The sequence below is a fragment of the Neoarius graeffei genome, chromosome 2 (genome assembly GCF_027579695.1).
Source record: "Neoarius graeffei isolate fNeoGra1 chromosome 2, fNeoGra1.pri, whole genome shotgun sequence".
Lineage (NCBI taxonomy): Eukaryota > Metazoa > Chordata > Actinopteri > Siluriformes > Ariidae > Neoarius > Neoarius graeffei.
Window position 1 is genome coordinate 4,953,571 of NC_083570.1, and position 14,194 is coordinate 4,967,764.

General features: G+C 45.1%; 1 protein-coding gene across 1 annotated transcript in view; it reads right to left on the reverse strand.

Annotated features, from left to right (window-relative positions):
* Window positions 1-14,194, reverse strand: part of LOC132877345 (bone morphogenetic protein 6-like) — a 35,527-nt gene that overhangs the window by 13,154 nt on the left and 8,179 nt on the right. The window lies entirely within an intron of this gene.

Consider the following 14,194-nt stretch of genomic DNA (forward strand, 5'->3'; position numbering starts at 1 on the left):
TATCTCCCTCACCCCCATATGTCTGTCTCTCTCGCCCCCCTCTATATGTAGCTGTAACGTAACATCTGATGCACAGAAATCAGCAATCAAGATCTAAGAGAGCTAAGAGAGCACTAAGAGCACTTGCTTTGTACATAAGCAGTACATTTAATTAACTGTTTTATTGCCTAATATCACAAGGCATTATGGTATATAAGTCCAGCATAAGCTCTTCAGCCTCAAGTGAATTATATTTTACAGGGAGTTCTACATCTATAGCTATATATAGCTACCAAGTCTCTCTCACCCCCTGTCTGTCTCTCACCCCCCTCTGTCTGTCTCTCACCCACCCTCTGTCTGTCTCTCTCACCCCGTCTGTCTCTCTCACCCCCCTGTCTGTCTCTCTCACCCCCTCTGTCTGTCTCTCTCACCCCCTTCTGTCTGCCTCACCCCCGTCTGTCTCTCTCACCCACCGTCTGTCTGTATCTCTCACCCCGTCTGTCTCTCACCCCGTCTGTCTGTCTCTCTCACCCACCCTCTGTCTGTCTCTCTCACCCACCCTCTGTCTGTCTCTCTCACCCACCCTCTGTCTGTCTCTCTCACCCACCCCCTGTCTGTCCCTCTCACCCCCGTCTGTCTGCCTCACCTCCGTCTGTCTGCCTCACCCCCGTCTGTCTGTCTCTTTCACCCCTCCTCTGTCTGTCTCTCTCACCCCCCTCTGTCTGTCTGTCTCTCTCACCCCCCTCTGTCTGTCTGTCTCTCTCACCCCCCTCTGTCTGTCTGTCTCTCTCACCCCCCTCTGTCTGTCTGTCTCTCTCACCCCCCTCTGTCTGTCTGTCTCTCTCACCCCCCTCTGTCTGTCTGTCTCTCTCACCCCCCTCTGTCTGTCTGTCTCTCTCACCCCCCTCTGTCTGTCTGTCTCTCTCACCCCCCTCTGTCTGTCTGTCTCTCTCACCCCCCTCTGTCTGTCTGTCTCTCTCACCCCCCTCTGTCTGTCTGTCTCTCTCACCCCCCTGTGTCTGTCTGTCTCTCTCACCCCCCTGTGTCTGTCTGTCTCTCTCACCCCCCTGTGTCTGTCTCTCTCACCCCCGTGTCTGTCTCTCTCACCCCCCTGTGTCTGTCTCTCTCTCTCACCCCCCTGTGTCTGTCTCTCTCTCTCACCCCCCTGTGTCTGTCTCTCTCTCTCACCCCCCTGTGTCTGTCTCTCTCTCTCACCCCCCTGTGTCTGTCTCTCTCTCTCACCCCCCTGTGTCTGTCTCTCTCTCTCACCCCCCTGTGTCTGTCTCTCTCTCTCACCCCCCTGTGTCTGTCTCTCTCTCTCACCCCCCTGTGTCTGTCTCTCTCTCTCACCCCCCTGTGTCTGTCTCTCTCTCTCACCCCCCTGTGTCTGTCTCTCTCTCTCACCCCCCTCTGTCTGTCTGTCTCTCTCACCCCCCTCTGTCTGTCTGTCTCTCTCACCCCCTCTGTCTGTCTGTCTCTCTCACCCCCCTGTGTCTGTCTCTCTCTCTCACCCCCCTGTGTCTGTCTCTCTCTCTCACCCCCCTGTGTCTGTCTGTCTCTCTCACCCCCCTGTGTCTGTCTGTCTCTCTCACCCCCCTGTGTCTGTCTGTCTCTCTCACCCCCCTCTGTCTGTCTGTCTCTCTCACCCCCCTCTGTCTGTCTGTCTCTCTCACCCCCCTCTGTCTGTCTGTCTCTCTCACCCCCCTCTGTCTGTCTGTCTCTCTCACCCCCCTCTGTCTGTCTGTCTCTCTCACCCCCCTCTGTCTGTCTGTCTCTCTCACCCCCCTCTGTCTGTCTGTCTCTCTCACCCCCCTCTGTCTGTCTGTCTCTCTCACCCCCCTCTGTCTGTCTCTCTCACCCCCCTCTGTCTGTCTCTCTCACCCCCCTCTGTCTGTCTCTCTCACCCCCCTGTCTGTCTCTCTCACCCCCGCTTCCTCTGCCTGTCTCTCTCACCCCCCTCTGTCTGTCTCTCTCACCCCCGCTTCCTCTGCCTACTCAAGTGAGTAGGATGCTTCTTTGCTTTGCTCCTGCTTGATCTTTATTTTTTACTTTTTCACTTAATTTCCACTATTTCTTCATTTTATTTTTCACCTTTACAAGATAAGTTAGCTTTTAAAACAAAATGCCAGGGGGCAAAAAATCCAGGAGATCCTGCAGAAAATGCACAGAACTAGAACAGATTATTTCTATCCTCAAATCAAAGATTGATGCCCTGCCAAAGACGGACGAACTAAGTGAGATCTCTCATGAACGGAGTACAGAAACAGTGGCTGAGAATGCAGAGATTGCACCCCGACAGGCTGACGGCATTGCAGATCGAGTGGATGAATACATCGATCTAACAGGGCAAAATGTGAGTACAGAAAACTGGCACACGATGGGTGGCAGGCCCAAAAATAAAAACAGAAGAGTAATTACCTCAAGACCAGTTTGTTCTGATACTACGGTATGCAAAATCCACAGCCCATAAGGCTTCAGAACAAATTTGAATGCCTCAGGGATGAGGAAGCAGAATTTTCAGGTGGACAAGCACATCATAGAAAGAGATCGCACCACAACCGAAGAGCTGTGGGAAGAGGCAAAAAGCTGCTTGTAACACCACCTGATCCCACAACCCTTGTTCTTGGTGATTCCACTTGTAGTCCACTTCTCACAATTACCGCAGAAAGGGGCCCTGGGTTCGTAAAGCAGCTATTTTAACTTAAAATAAACCCCCTTGTAATCATAGTTTTACAACAACTAGCCTAAATGATGGGCAGCTACATTACTCACCTTTACCCTTAGGGTGTCTAAGAAATATAAAAACTTTAAGGAAATAACCAGTCAATTATTTATTTAGCTTTTAATATGATTTCACAACATAACAACCCTATCTAACAAAAAAATAAATAAATAAAATTAAATAACTTTTGTCTTTCTTCGTCTGTGTCACACACAGCCAGCAGAAAGCAAAAAAAAAAAAAACCCTTTTGCAGGCCTCATATTGTGTTGCTTGTGTGCGATGAAATCCACAACTTTAATCCAAAAACAGTGAAAATACAAGTGTTACCTCCAGTGCAGCTCAACTGCAAAGAGCAGCAGTTTACCCGGTCCCGGTCTCCGAAGACAGGCGATGATACAGCACAGGCACCCAAAATGGAGGTAACCAGGTGAGAAGGCGGTGGAGTCTCTTACAGGCAGCCCATGAACACGTCCGGACGAGAGGAGTCACACACAGATCAGCAGCGGTCAGGATGAATCCCCGTGTCCCGCGTTGAGACCACGAGGCAGTCGATAGTAGCTGGGTTAGCTGCCCTCAGCTAAGTGTATTCACTGTGCTAGCGAATGCTAATAACATACTCTGGATTAGCTTAGCGGCTATGCTAAACTAGAACTGCAGCTACAAACAGAAACCTCTGAGCAGAAAGTCTCTGGCTGCACACCAAACAAGCGTAGCTCCGATATCCAAGTCAAGAATGCCGAGCAGACAGTCTCTTAGATACAAAACTACATACTTTGTCTCTGAAACAAAAGTTCACACTCGCCATCATGCATCTCCGTCCACTCTCTCTCACTGCTCGTGGTGCTTCTCTCAAGCTCCCTCCCACAAAAATTTACCCAGGAGATTCTTCAAAATAAAAGGAAATACTTAAAATTTGCACATTTGTGTCTTTTTAAATCTTTTTAGCATATTTATTACACTATTATTTTATCAGCTATTTTAACCTTTATGAAATATCTTTTCCACACTTTTAATCACATTTTTAACCAACCAATGAACATATTAAACTATTTATTATTTCATTATGGATAGTGATTTTTTAACAGGGTTACACCCTCCCCCCTTTAAATATCTGATGTCCTCATCAGATTACCAGAACTTAACTTCAGTTTCTACTCAAAATATCAAGGGTGGTTTAAATAGGCCTACCTTACTGTTTACCCAGGGTTTCCCATACATAGACCATTGTGTGGCGCAGCGCCACACAATGGATTCCTAGCGCCACACAATCAGACTCGCGATTTTGAAAAAAAAAAAAAATTCCGTTGCGTATTGTTCTGTTCATTCATATGGCCCTTTTCCACTACCCTTTTTCAGCTCACTTCAGCTCGCTTCAGCCCGACACAGCTCGCGTTTCGACTATCCAAAAACAGCACGACTCAGCTCGCTTCAGCCCTGCTTAGCCCCCAAAACTCGCACCGTTTTGGAGTAGGGCTGAAGCGAGCCAAACCGAGCCGAGTGAGGCTAGGGGCGTGAGCAGACACTCCCCTGCATGCTGATTGGTGAGGAGGAGTGTCCTCACATGCCCACACACGCCCCGCGAGCACGCTGGGATCTGTAAACACCGTAAACCCGGAAGAAGGAGAATTACGAATTACGAGAATTATGAAGCCTTATGTGCCTCGCCTCAACTATACGCTCTTGCCAGTATCTGTTGGCGTTGTCGGTGACAACAAGCCACAGCACCAAGACCAGCAACACTAACGACTCCATGTCCTCCATATTTATTGTTTACTCTCCGGGTTGTGAGACTACCGCTTAAAAGCTCACTGATGTCACTGTTTGCGCCGCCAAACGACATCACCTGACGTCCACCCACTTTCGCTAACTCCACCCAATGTGTCCACCCACTTCCAGCCAGCACGGTTCAGCGCGGTTGTAGTCGAAATGCGACTCCAACAGCCCCGCTCGGCTCGACTCAGCCCGACTCAGCACGGCACGGCTCAGCCCGACTCAGCCGCGTTGGTAGTGGAAAAGCGGCAATAGTGCTCTCTCTTCTCGTTCACGCGCGCGCGCGCACACCCACACACAGAGACGGAGAGGCGTGTCCACAGGGAGAGACGGAGAGGCGTGTCCACAGAGAGAGGTGTGTCCACAGAGAGAGAGAGGCGTGTCCACAGAGAGAGGCGTGTCCACAGAGAGAGAGAGAGAGGCATGTACGCAGCCTTCCCGATTCGCCTCCGACCCCTTGTTTTAAAAGGTAGCCTACGTCGTGCTCGTGATGAGCTTTATCATAGCCTTCTTGGCTAACATGAAACGGACATCCCTGAGTCAGGCTATAGCGAGGAACCAGCCTGCATTATCCCAGTTATCCCGCTTCAGCATTCATGCAAGTTATTAATAATGGCTTGACATTCACAATAAATAAGGATTTCCCACTAGCCTAAATAAAATGTTATACTCGTGGGGATGCCTAGTTGATGCTATCTGAAGCATAAAATCTGAACCAGAGATGCACCGATTGACTGGCTGCCGATCAGAATCGGCCGATTTTCACGTGATCGGCCATGACCGGCCGGTCAGAATTAAAATATGCCGATTTTCTGCCAATCAAAACTTGTGTATCACAGAGATGAAAGTGGAAATACTCGCAATTCGCAACTAGAAGGAGACTGCAGCTCCACTGGCAGATTGAACATGCTTTCTAGTGCAATTGTGTTGCGCTTGCGCAGAACAGTGTCAGTCCTGCGCGCCTAACGAGCTCCGGCGCACGCGCCGTTAACAAAACAAACAAAAAAAAAAAAATTCACTATATTTGGATATCCAAATATAGTGATTTTTTTTGTGCCAGATATTGGATGTGAAAAGAAGAAAATGTTTGTGGTTGTGTGAATTTCCCATTATGGAATTAATATGTTAGCCTATTACCAAACATCTAGTTAGATTTGTACAAAGAGAGAGAGAAAAAAATGTCTTTTTGTTTGCTTTACAATCTTGGTTGCACTTGATTCCATTGGAAATTACTCTACAAATACACATTTGACAAAGATGATAGAATGGCTATGGTATAAGTATGACTGGAAATTATTTTTGTATTTTGATACTGAATGAAGAAATGGGTTGTTCCATAAGGCATAAGTTTTCAGATCTAAATAGGCTTATGAAAGTGTGTTCCATAGCAGTAGGCAAATATCGTATGAGGGGGAAGTTGTTTTTGTGCCAGATATTGGATGGGAAAAGAAAAAATGTTTGTGTGAATTTCCTATTTCAGGAATTAATATGTTAATACCAAACATGAAGAAAGATTTTACAAAGAACAATGTCTTTGTTTGTTTTCAACCTTTGAGGTGTTGAAAATTTATTACTGAAAATCTGGCAGAATGTTCTATTAAAGAAAAGATAAAATAGTCTTTGTGTGTGCTGTGAAGTGGTCTGAAAAAATGAAATCGGAATCGGCCAAAATCGGTATCGGCAGGTCACACTCCATGGAAAATCGGAATCGGCCCAGAAAATTGCAATCGGTGCATCTCTAATCTGAATATTTTAAGAAACATCTTTATTAGCAAAGTAGATAAACCATCACTGCATCACTGATACGCACACACACTGGCAGCTGAATTAAATGTTCTGATGGGGCATGCAGGCTTTGCACCAATTAGGGTAATGCTTTTTCATTATTGTTAGTTGCTTTGGTGTTACCTTAAGTGGTTTCTTACATCTAATTATGATATTTTATTTTATTATTATTTTGTTGTTACATTATACTATTTATTTCATTTTAGTATTGGTTGAGGTAAGTGTTGAGTTCAATATTTAAAATAAAAACCTCCAGCTTGTTTTTTGCAATTTATTCCTTGAATGTCAACTAAAGAATGATTGAAAGATTGCCACCAAAAAGGCAAAAAACTAAGGTAAAAACTAAACTTTAACTTCAATTTTGGTAATTTTCATAAAAGACAGGTTTTCCACCAACATCAGCCCAGCAAACTAATGGCCTGCCCTGTAATGGAAAGTTGGGTCGAGGAATGAAACCAGGCAGGGTTCTGGTAAAAATTGTTTTAGCAGTCTTCTCTTAAAGAACTTAAAAGAATTTAGATTGAACTGAATAATCTCAAATGCTTCTTGTAGCTTTAAAATAGTCCCAGCAGGTGACTCTGAAGAAAAATACTGTGTGTTTGAACACCGCCCACTGTAAACACTTTGCATACACCCCAATGACCGACTCCACCGACCGCCACGACACCACCGCGCACGATTCCCTCATTGGCACAGTGGAGCACCACAAATTGCTACCTGGTCTGTGGGAAACACTGTTACCTATTTTTATAGTAACCCCTCGGTGTACAATGGTAATGGGTTGATCTTTGCCTTTTCCTAGCTCATCATAGGTAAGTCTTACAATGGGTTTCAATGATCTTTTTGGCCTACTTGACTTAGGTGTCACATGCATATTAGAACAGCTCAAGGGTGGTTGTTCATCTTCACTAGAGCTGGGCTCTGACTCAGAGTCAGTCTTTGGAGCGACGTCTGGAGCATGCTCTACAGGTGAATTGTCTCTCTCTGAGTGACTGTCCTCTGAAGGACTGAGGACTTCGGACTGCTCTGATCTATCAGCACTATGTCTTTCTCTCCTTTGGATGAGTTTTCCCATAAACTTCCTGTAGGGTCTGGTTGGCCAGTCACACTCCAGATCAGAAGTGTCACTTGAGGTATTGCCCTCCCTTTGCACAGTGTGATCTGTTGTATTTCTTTTGTGTCTGTTGTGAACAGAACTTCGGGTTACAGGTCTCTTCGGCACATTCTCTGTTTCATCCATCACTGGGATCCTTACTTGATCTCCTATGGGTAGCAGATTATCCCTGTGCAATGTCTTGAGCTTTTCTTTCTCATTCAGGGGCTTCACTCTGTAGACAGGCAGGTTTGGCATCTTATCCACCACAACATAAGGAACACTGTACCAACGATTCTCCAGTTTGTGTTTGCCCTTCAATCCAAGATTTTTCAGCAATACTCTATCACCAGGTTCCAGGTTGTGGAACCGGAGTCTCTTGTCGTATGCCTTCTTATTTTGCTGGTGTTTCTTATTGGAAACCTCCATAGCCAGGTTATAGGCTTTTTGCAAGTCTTCTTTCAATTTGGCAACGTACGCAGAATGTGGTTGGTCACCTTTGCCATCTGGGCAGGTCCCAAAACACATATCCAGTGGGAGTCTGGCCTCTCTGCCAAACATCAGAAAGTATGGAGAATATCCTGTAGCATCACACTTGGTGCTATTGTATGCATGCACCAGGTGTACCACATGCTGACTCCATTGTCGCTTCTTTTCTTGATTGAGTGTGGCCAACATGGACAACAAAGTTCAATTAAAGCATTCAGGTTGGGGATCACCCTGTGGGTGGTAGGGGGTGCTCCATGACTTCTGTATGCCCAGTATCCTCAGCAGCTCTTTAATGAGTCGAGACTCAAAATCTCTGCCTTGATCAGAATGAATATGAGATGGCAAGCCATAATGTATAAAATACTTTTCCACCAAGACTCTTGCAACTGTGAGAGCTTTCTGGTTTTGAGTGGGGAAAGCTTGGGTGTATCTCGTAAAATGATCAGTTATGACAAGCACATTACTCACTCCTCTGGAGTCAGGTTCCATAGACAGGAAGTCGATACAGACTAGGTCCATAGGCCCAGAACTCACTATCTGATGTAATGGTGCAACTCTTGGACATGGAGTCTTCCAGAGGACACACTCTCCGCAATTTTTCACGTATTGCTCTACATCGACCGACATCTTCGGCCAGAAGAACCGGCTCCTGATCATGTCAATAACTCTTTCCACTCCTAAATGGCCGATAGCATCATGCATGGCTTTGAGTACCACTGCTCTGAACTTAGCAGGTAGCACTAGCTGCTGTGTCTTTTTTCCTGCATGGCCTGTGCTCACCTGATGTAGTAACCCATCCGTCATGACCAGCTTAGCCATCTTTCTCTTCATAGGGAGCAACTCTGGGTTGTCTTGCCACTTGCCGCACTTTATAGCTTGGATAGTAGGTGCTATCAAGCTGTCTTGAGCCTGGGCTGCAATTAAGTCCTGCCTGGACATTTGTTCCAGTGAGTTCAGCTGAAGATGCGTGGGGAAAGCATACACCTCAGGAATGCACTCAGGTGGAGCTCCAAGCTGTTCAGCATATTTTGGGGAATCTACCGATGGACCCAGAACACCAACTCGCTGGCAAATTGACTTGACTCCAGCCTGAGAGATACTCTGCCATTCCATCTCCTCATCTCTTGTCTCTATGCGTGATAACAGATCAGCATTGATGTTATTTCTACCAGGTCGGTAAATTATGTCAAAATTGTACACTGACAAATCCGACAGCCATCGATGTCCGGTGGCATTGAGCTTTGCCGATGTCAAGACGTAAGTTAGAGGATTGTTGTCTGTATGCACAGTAAAGCAGGCTCTGTAGAGCTAGTCGTGAAATTTCTCGACAACTGCCCATTTAAGCGACAGGAACTCTAACTGGTGAATGGTGTAGTTTTTCTCTGAAGAACTCAGTTTTCTGCTCGCGAATGCCACTGGCCTCAACCCCTCTGGGTGCTCTTGATATAGAACAGCTCCAAGTCCTGTAAGACTAGCATCCACGTGCAGCATGTATGGTTTGTCAGGATCTGCAAAGGCGAGCACTGGAGCATTCGTCAAACACTCTTTGATCTTTTCAAAGGATTCAGTACATGACTCATCCCATCTGTCTCCAAATGGTTCCTTCTCATCCAAATAAACATCACTCTTCCCTTTTTTTGGCCTTCTGCCATGCTGGGTGGGGCCATAACCTTTAGTGAAGTCTGTCAAAGGGCGGACGATGGAGGAGTAATTGTGGATGAATCGCCTATAATACCCACAAAATCCCAAAAAGGATCGTAGGGTCTTGAGATTGGAAGGTTTGGGCCAAGTGGTCACAGCTTCAATTTTTGCAGGGTCAGCAGAAACGCCCTCAGCAGTCACAATGTGACCCACGTACTTGACCTTTGTTTGACAAAACTGGCACTTGTTAAGTGAGATCTTTAGTCCAACCTCTCCGAGTCTGTCCAGCACCTTTATGAGTCTCTCTTCATGTTCTGCCAAGGTCTTTCCGAAAATAATCAAATCATCCAGATAGACTATTACTTGGAGCATGTTCATATCGCCAACGGCTCTCTCCATAAGCCTCTGGAAGGTCGCAGGAGCTCCAGTTATGCCCTGAGGCATCCTTTTGAACTGGTAGAACCCAAGAGGGCAGATAAATGCAGTTTTTTTTCTTAGTCCTCTTCTTTCCTGGCTATTTGATAATATCCACTTTTCAAGTCGAGAACAGAAAACCACTTACTCCCTGACAGACAGTCAAGAGCCTCATCGATGCGTGGGGTAGTATATATTGGTTTGGGACAGTGCGGCTATTGAGCGTACGGTAGTCGATGCACATCCTGATACCCCCATTCTTTTTTCTCACAACCACTATGGGCGATGCATATGGACTTCTGGACTCTTTGACAATGCCTGCTGCTAGTAGCTTCTGGATGTGATGCCGCACGTCGTCAATATCTGCTGGGGCAATGCGCCTGGAACGTTCACGAAACGGGCGTGGATCAGATAAGCGGATCGTGTGCTCCACCTCTTTGGCGAGTCCCACATCAAGTTCATGGAGAGAAAATACATCTGCTCTCTCCGACAGTTTCTGTCGGAGCCTTGTCTTCCATGCTTCGGGAACAGGTGACTCAGCAAAGTCGATCATGCTGACATCGAAAGCATCCTCAGCCTCTGGCTTTTGTTCTGGCACTGTGGTAGCCACATCCGCCACACACAGGTGACCCAAGACAGCGCCAGCTGGAATTGTCACTTCCTTCTGCGACTCATTAAAAACTAGCACTGTTAACCGGTTAATGTCCACAGCATTGCTTGGTATTGCTATAGGTTGAAGCATGACACCTAATGGGAGAGAAGCTGTGTTGGAGGCCTCTACCATCAAGATGTCATTTGGCAGCGACTTTCCAAGCACCATTTTGCAGACTACTTTGCTACTGCCACCTGCAGGTAAGGTAAGTGAGCTTGGACCCCCCAACTGCACAGAACCTACTTCATCCTCCTCCTCTCTTTTTGGCAAGCCAATGGGTTTTTCTTTGATGGTTTCAGGTAGAGTGTTCTGTATGCTAAGGGTGAGGACCACAGTCCCTCCAGCTTCCGCTTCACGCAGCTGGGCCAGTCGCTTGGCTAGGTTAGCTTTGGTATTTGTCCCTAAAATCACAGGCGTCTGATCAGGACCTGGCGGATCAGGGCAAATGAGGGCCAGGGCTGACAGGGCTGTTGGGGTACCTGATACCTTCTTGGGAAACTCTAGGCCCACCACCGCATAGCCAAGGTAAGGGTAAGCACAGTCACTTAAACCCCAAATGTTGAGACTACTTACTGGGTGAACAGGAGTATCAGCGAGATACTGAGATATTGAAAAGTAGCGATTTTCTATGCTATGGAAAGTCCGCACTATAATGACAGGCGTACTAACACCTTCTGCGCACTTCGGCAGCGCATTGATACGGAGCTCAGATATCAATGCGCTGCCGAAGCGTGCAGAAGGTGTTAGTACGCCTGTCATTATTTATAGTGTGGACTTTCCATAGCATAGAAAATTGCTATGTTTCAATGTGTGTAACTGAACTTGTTTCATATCACTGGTCATATAAACCTATGTAAACAGGAAAAACGCGGAAGAGTTTGGTCGCATCTAACTACAGCCCCAAAAAATACCATTGGCCATGCTGAGCCTAGCTACATTGCTAACAGGAGTGACAGCGCGTCTGACTGACTGGGAGGTCGCGCAAAGCTCGGACAGGTATGGAGCAGCTCGTCTCAATTCAGATAAGAGCATATTTCATTATGGAAGTACAGTGGACTGTTCCTTTAAGCTTTCCATTATTCTCCTCCTTTTTTCTTTTGCCGAGCCCTCACTCTCTTCCACCATCAGGTAAGCTTGCTCTAACCAGTGGTCAAATTGTTCCTCTCCTGCTGGTGTAGGTACAGTACCTGAAAAGATCCGCAGGCGGCGGTATCCTCCACCTTCCATTGATGGCTTGGCAGATTTATCGAACAGATCACCAACAGCACGAAGGATGGCTTCTGTAGGAGAGACAGACTGTTGGGTCAGCAAAGCCTGCACATCTGCCATAGACTTTCCTTCTGCCTGGAGAAGCGTATTCAGTTTACGGGTAAAATCCAACTCAGGACCTGAGCTTCGAGCCACAGTGAAGATTGGCCATACTGTTTGTCCATCTGAGCTTCGCACTTCACCTGGGACGTCTGCCTCAGTCAAGTTTTCTTTGCACTCACAAAGCACAAGCATTTCATTTCCAGTGTCACTTAACATTCTTCCTCTCACTCGTACCCGTCCCAAGCATTTTACAGTTTGTAATGTCTCTTCTATTTGGGCTATTTCTGTTTTCTCAGGAACTGTGGTCAACAAGGCATGGCGCTCTTCCAAGTTTTCACCTCGACACCAGTTCTTCAGCTTGTTCCCGTACATTGTGACAACCTTTGCCGCACTTAGTTAAATCTACAACACTGTATTTTGTTTATCTTATTTAGTTTCAGTTATGTTAGAAACCCAAACTCTATTTGTACAATCCCAGCGGTGCCTCCATTTATGTAGCCCACTTCTCACAATTACCGCAGAAAGGGGCCCTGGTTTCGTAAAGCAGCTATTTTAACTTAAAATAAAGCCCCTTGTAATCATAGTTTTACAACAACTAGCCTAAATGATGGGCAGCTACATTACTCACCTTTACCCTTAGGGTGTCTAAGAAATATACAAACTTTAAGGAAATAACCAGTCAGTTATTTATTTAGCTTTTAATATGATTTCACAACATAAAAACCCTATCTAACAAAAATAAATAAATAAAATTAAATAAAAACTTTTGTCTTTCTTCGTCTATTTAAATCACAAATCAAATCACAAAGATCTCCTTTCCTTTACACAAATTCGCCAAATTATTACTTCCCATGACAGCAAACCATTACCCCTTCTATTCAAACAAAACCCCTCAGTCAACAAAACCACACTCCAAGTTTCAATGAAAATGATCAAATACCCTTCAAGTTGGACAATACCTTTAAGTACCACGAATACTCTTAAATTAGTGAAATATGTTTAACTTATCACTAGTGCCTTTAAAAGTTAGAAAATACCCTTTTAAGTATAACAAATAACTCAAACACTCAGTGGGCCCACACTCACTCACTCTCACACACACACACACACACACACACACACGCGCACACACACACACACACACACACACACACACACACACACACACACACAGCCGGCAGAAAGCAAAAAAAAAATGTTGCAGGCCTGATATTGTGTTGCTTGAGTGCGATGAAATCCACAACTTTAATCCAAAAACAGTGAAAATACAAGTGTTACCTCCAGTGCAGCTCAACTGCAAAGAGCAGCAGTTTAGGGACTCCCTAAAGTGAATGACGCATGAAATGGAATGACGAATGACAGCTAGTGATTTGAACAATAAATGGTCCCTTGCCATTCAGATTCTTATAAATGGAATAACGATTGAAATGTAGGTGGAATGACATGCTTTCAGCTCATGAAATGGAATGACATTGTTTCTAAGTGGAATGACATACTTTGAGGCAATGTTATCAGTGATATCACCTATAACAAATGGAATGACAGTGTTTTTAGGTGGAATGACACACTTTGAGCATATGTTATCAGGGATATCTCCATTTACAAATGGAATGACAGGGAATTTAGGTGGAATGACATACTTTTAGGTTATCAGTGATATCACCTTTTACAAATGGAATGACAGTGTTCCTATGTCTATGTTTCAAGGATATCTAGTTGGGCCAAGAGGTGGACGGTTTCATTCAATCCAAATAAAGCTAAATCCATACAGTTTAGTAGGAAAATAAATAAATGTAAATAATCACAAGCAAGGTTATGTTATCAGTGATATCACCTTATACAAATGGAATGATGGTGAATTTAGGTGGAATGACATACTTTTAGGTTATGTTATCAGCGATATCACCTTTAACAATGGAATGACAGTGTTTCTAAGTGGAATGACATACCTTTAGGCAATGTTATCAGTGATAACACCTTTAACAAATAGAATGACAGTGTTTCTAGGTGGAATGACATACCTTTACCTTATATTATCAGTGATATCGCCTTTTACAAATGGAATGGCAGTGAATTTGGGTGGAATGACTAGCTAAAAGTATGTCATTCCACCCAAATTCACTGCCATTCCATTTGTAAAAGGTCATATCACTGATAACATTAGCTAAAAGTATATGTTATCAGTGATATGACCTTTAACAAATGGAATGACAATGTTTTTAGGTGGAATGACAAACCTTTAGGTTATCTTATCAGTGATATCACCTTTTACAAAAGGAATGACAGTGTTTTCAGGTAGAATGACATACTTTTAGGCAATGTTATCAGTGATATCACC